Source organism: Malus domestica, chromosome 11 (assembly GCF_042453785.1).
Source record: "Malus domestica chromosome 11, GDT2T_hap1".
Taxonomy (NCBI): domain Eukaryota; kingdom Viridiplantae; phylum Streptophyta; class Magnoliopsida; order Rosales; family Rosaceae; genus Malus; species Malus domestica.
Window position 1 is genome coordinate 9,043,066 of NC_091671.1, and position 6,255 is coordinate 9,049,320.

The window sequence follows — 6,255 nt, forward strand, 5'->3', positions numbered from 1 at the left end:
ATTCTTACTGAGGAAGACGCTGAGGTTAGGGTGGGGCTCTGCATTTGCAGTAGGTTGGGTGGAAATGGCGGTGAAGCAGATTTGGGGGTTTTTTTTTTTTTCATTTTCTATTTTTAAGCTTTTAATTATTAAAAAAAAAACCTAATTTTTTTAATTAAATATTTTTTAATAATGGTTTGGCCATGTGACCCAAGTTTAGTAGTCACGTGTACAAATACGGAAATCATTATTACCATATCATTACTTAACGGTTAACTTAATAGATTTTTATAACATTGAAATAAAATAAAAGTAAATGTATGAGATTAAAATATTCGAAAGTTGTTGTATGAGATTGTAATTGCACTCAAACTTGAGGATGCCAAATGTAATTTACCCTAAAACAATTTACATTTAAAGTTTAAGTTGGGTGTAGAGTAAAATTATATGGGTTCAAATAAATGTTTCCTGAAAACAATTGTTGGAATGCATGCAAGTCATATCTTTTGTTAAAATGCATGCATGAAATAAACATGTTGGATGACTAGTGAAGTTAGGCTAGTCAACCTTCTTTGTGTAAATTAGGCAAGTTAGGCAAGTTAGGAAATTAGGCAAGTTAGGCAAGTTAGGCAAGTTAGGCTTATGTTCTTTTTCTTTTCCTATATAATGTTTCATCTTGTAATTGTTTTGATATGAAATACACATAAAAAATTCAACAACAATTCACATTTAAAAGTTGTTAGGTGTAGTGTGAAATTATATGAGTTCAAATAAATATTTCCATAAAACAATTCATATTTAAAGTTTAATTTGGGAGTAAGGTAAAATTATAGGAGTTCAAATAAATTTGTCCTAAATCTACAGATAGAGGGCATTAATGTTATAAGCTCAATGTACATTAATGTTATCTTATTCTATTCGATTGTTCATATACAAATGATTGTGCACGAATTTAATGCACATTAATGTTATCTTATTCTATTCGATTGTTCATATACAAATGATTGTGCGCGAATTTAATTCTAACAATTAATAGTTTATTGAGAAATGAATTCACATGCTTCCTTGAACAATCACCGTACCATGGACGACAAACAGTGACGTTGAGAGAAGAACTATTTTCTGCTGCTAACAAATAAGGACAAGTTGTCTGTCCTCCCACTTTTCATGTCCTCTCGTGCCCTCTTATTTGTGTGGTCACGGTTAAGCCATATCAACATTTTATATTATTATTTATTTTTGTCTTATTATCTCTATAAAAAAAATAATATAAAATGTTGACGTGACTTAACCGTAACCACACAAAACAGGAGGACACGGGAAAGCATCGGAAGTGGGAGGGCAGACAATCCTTGTCCAACAAATAAAGGCTACCAATGCTGTCATCCCTGTACGAACACTTAACGTCGCTAATCATTTATGCGCCACATGCTGTCTGATATGAAAGGAGTGACGAAGAAATTCTTAGGGTTGTTCATAATGGAAAATGAATCATTTGCGGATCTCTTCTTTCTAATACATTAAATCAGGGGACTATTAAAATTTAATTCAATGATTACAAATAGGAGCTCACTTTAAAAGTTATAATAAATTTAGCCGTTGAATCAAATTTTAATAGTCTGAATTTCCTGATTTGATGAATTGGAAGGAAGAGATCTGGAGATAGTCTTTTTCCATCATAATGTTTAAAGTTATTCCCAAATAAAGCTCGTGAATAACCATGAAGTATTATGATTCGTACAAAGTTAAAAGGGAAGTCCTGCTTTCTTTTATCATTGGCGTATGAGTCTATTTGATTATTTAATTAGTTGTTCCAAACAATTTCTTTGTCTAATGTCGAAAGTTTGAAATAATTTAATCCCAAAAGGAGTTCGGACAGGTACACGTGGACCCACTCCAACTCACTCCAATTCTTAAAATAAAACTCAAATTTTATATTCTAAACTTATTTCAATTTGCTCTTACTCTTGGAACAATTATAAATTTTAACTCATAACTCATTTCTATGGCAAATTTAGGCCATTATTTCATCTGGGTTAGTGGGGCTGACCCATCATATATGTATATTTCTTTTAATTTTATATTTATAAATTAATTGAATCCAACGGTTGAGATCTAATATGATTAAATATGTTTGTACCATACTTAACCAATCCCGAAACTACGGAGCATCGGTCAACGTTATGCCGTCAAGGACCCTTAAGAGTTTTCCTCCAACCAGGAGGCCAATTATAGCGCGACACGTGTCGATATCAGAAGCCAATCATAGCGCGACATGTGTCAACATCAAAAGCCAATCACAACACGACACGTGTTAATGTTATAATGAAACTAGAAACTCTCTTCTATAAATAGAGATCATTCTCTCACAATATTTTCTAATGTCATTTGTACTAAATCATTCACTTGTACTCACTAAAGGAGAGCTTGAACCTTTGTACTTGTGTAAACCCTTCACAATTAATGAGAACTCCTCTACTCCGTGGATGTAGCCAATCTGGGTGAACCATATACATCTTGTGTTTGCTTCCTTGTCTCTATCCATTTACATACATATCCACACTAGTGACCGGAGCAATCTAGCGAAGGTTATAAACTTAACATTTTCTGTTGTATCAAAGTCCCCACTGATTTTGTGCATCAATATTTGGCGCCGTCTGTGGGAACGACACTTATTCCCACTCTCTTCAGCTTTGTCAATCTGGTTTCTACCATTTGTACACTCTCTTTTGACCAGGCATCCCTCTCCAACATGGGGAGCAAATGAAGCCACAGCACACAGAATGACACCCATCTTGCACCTAGTGCGAAGCAACGAAAGAAGGAAGGAAAGAGAGTTGCTCTTCAAGTTAAAGTCGATGAGCTAGAAGCTCAAAACAACAAGATAGCAATGAGGAATAAGGTCATCCAGGAGCAGTATGAGAAGCTCTTTGAGACGCTCACGAAACTATGCGTACTCAAACACGCGAGCTTGTTGCCCCTGTGGACATCAACCATCATCTGGGTGCCCCCCAACACAGAGGGTCACCTTCCTTCGACATGGGTATCACTGATGATGAGCGAGCTAATCATTAAAACATTGATCAACATGAGACTTCTCTCAACCCAATTGATTCGACCCGAAGCAGGAGAAGTGGAGGACGACACCTCCTTGCAGAAGGGTTGGAATGATCAAAAGCCGTTTATCGTGACTGCCGAGACTTCCTAAAGCAACGTCGAGAGAATCCCCTCCACATATGCTCGAAGATCAATGACCCAAGGGTTTCTGAAAGACTTGGTCCCCTCCCACGACCCAGGCCAGCTACCAATCTAGGGAAGGAACGACATGTCCTAGAGGAACATGAAGGTACAGGGGACTCTGAGGTATTCCAAAAAACTCGCCCTAGAAGTCAGTACGGCGAGTCCAAGGAAAAATCACACGCCCTTACTCAAACTTTCTACTTCCAAGAGGCGATGGAGACTTACGAAAGAAAATCTCAGTGGTACATGACTCCACTCAAGACCCTTTTGTCCTACAGCTCATTGAGGAAGTAAACAAGTTGAAGGCCGAACGTCAGGCCTAGATATCTGACTGGAATCAACCCAGGACTGGCCCTCTCACAAAGAGGATCTTTGACACCCCCTTTCAAGCGAAGACAAAACAAAAGCTTGGTTTACAACTCTATACTGGAAGGGATGACCCAATTGAACACCTTAACCTCTTTAAGTCCACTATGGCATATCAAATGCACACCAACGAAGAACGATGTCTTCTCTTCCCCCTCCACACTCTCTGGCGGAGCTCTAAACTGGTATTGCCGTTTTCCACCTGAGACAGTAGACTCATTTGAGGAACTGAGGAAACTGTTTGTCTCTCAACACATCTTCCAGACCAATCGCTTGCATTCTGCAGATGACTTGTACAGTATTCGCCAGAAGCCGGACGAGTTACTACGAGAGTATACTGGTCGTTTCAGCCATGAGTATTCTCGCTGCGCTGAGGCAGATGACAAGACTGCCCTTAAGGCTTTCACGGCAGGCCTACGTGATTGTTTCTTCAAGTACATGATCAATGCCAACACTTGGAAAACTTACTCTGAGGTGATGGCACAAGCTTACAACCATGCCTTCGTTGAGGCAAGGACATATCAAGGGAAACCCCCCACAACCACCCCTTATCAGCAAGTAGGGAGTGAAAGCCAGATCCAACCAAATGAGAAAACCTCGACCTTCCAAACGGCAGCGGTGCCTCCCCCTGCTTTACTTAATACTTTGCCAAGTCAACAAACATATCAATCTCAGGGCAAAAGGAAAGATTTTCATCCTCACCAGTCTCATTTTAGTAAAATGAGTAAGGGACACTACCGCGATAACCACGGGTATCGTCATGATAATCCCTGACCCCAGGCAGTTAACACAGTGGGTCAAGCACATGTCAGGACAACCCCTACCCCGAGGTATGAGGCATACACACCTTTGAACGCCACATGCGTGGCCATTTACCCTAGCATAGCACACTTGATACCGAAGCTAAAGTCGAGGCACCCGAATTACAAGCCCACGAAGAAGACGGGCACGTTTTGCTGCTACCACGAACATAACGGCCATGACGGCGAGAAATGTATCATCCTTCGTGATCATATTAAAGATTTGGCACGTGAAGGAAAAATTGATCAATTCCTCCTTCACCCTTCAAGGGGTAACCGTAACCAATGCCAGATAAATGTGACATATTCCATAAGTGGTGGCATAACCATATTTAAATCTTCCAACAGGGCCATGAAAAATAGTGAACGAGCTTTAAGGTCTGGCCACCAAGTGTTTCATGTGGAAGACATCAGGGGAGGTAAGTATCAAAAGCCTAACTGGGATCCAATATGTTTCTACCCTGAGGAAGAAAAAGGTATCATCTACCCTCATAACGACCCATTGATCGTGGAAGCTCACATAGCCAACTTTGAAGTACGACGAATCCTGGTAGACACGGGGGCTTCGGTCAATATCATGTTTGCTGAAGCTTTCAGGGCACTTAATGTAGCTGAATACTTGCTCGACCACTCGATTTCCCCTCTGATAAACTTCTCCGGTGATATCGTGCAACCTTTGGGAAGCATACACTTACCTTTCACCATTGGTACAGGCCCTTACACAGCTACCATTACCACTAACTTCCGGGTGGTGGTTTGCCCAATGGAATACAATGTCATCTTCGGACGCATAGGCATCAATGATCTCAAGGCCATGGTATCCACACATATGTTGTTGATGAAATTTCCAACCCCCTATGGCAATGGTTACATAAGAGGAAATCAACTTAGTACACGATCATGTTACAACACTTCGGTCAAGCAACAACACTTGTATGTGCCCAAGGAAACCCTTTCTATACATGACCAAGTCATAAAGACCAGCCCAGATGAAGCCAACTTGGATCTTCACAGTGGCAATAGTTAATCCGACTATCCTTGAGATGACTCTTTCACCCAGCAAGCATAACCCGCTGAAGAGTTAGAGAATGTCTCTATCTCAAAAGATTATCCGGATCGCATGGTGAAGATTGGTACCACCTTGTCACCGCCCATTCGGTTGGCATTGATCTCTTTTTTTTGCAAGAGAACACTGAGGTTTTTGCCTGGTTATACGAGGACATGCCAAGCATCTCTCCCGATATAATCTGTCATCGCTTAAGTATTGACCCCAAGACCAAGCTAGTAAGATAGAAGCGAATATCTAATGACGCTGAACAGTACGAGGCAATAAAGGCAGAAGTTGAAAAAGTCAAAGGCATAGGCTTCGTCCGCGAAGTCAATTATCCAACGTGGGTAGCAAATGTTGTCCTTGTTAAGAAGAATCCGACCAAGGAAAGTCTCCTACTCCAAAAGGTCTTGGGGAGAATGTGTGTCGATTACACCGACCTAAACAAAGGATGCCCGAATGATAGGTTTCCTCTTCCTCTCATAGACAGACTTATAGACTCTACGACAGGGTGTGAACTCTTAAGCTTCATGGATGCTTACTCAGGATACAACCAAATCATCATGAACCCTCCAGACCAAGAACACACAACCTTCACTACTGACAGGGGACTATATTGTTATAAAGTCATGCCTTTCGGCCTAAAGAATGCAAGAACGACTTATCAGAGATTGGTCAATTCAATGTTCGCCGAACAGATTTGGAAGAACATGGAAGTTTACGTTGATGATATGCTAGTCAAGAGCAAACATGCTGACCAACACATCACCAACCTATCTGAAACTTTCACCATTCTGAAGAGGTATCGAATGAGGTTGAACC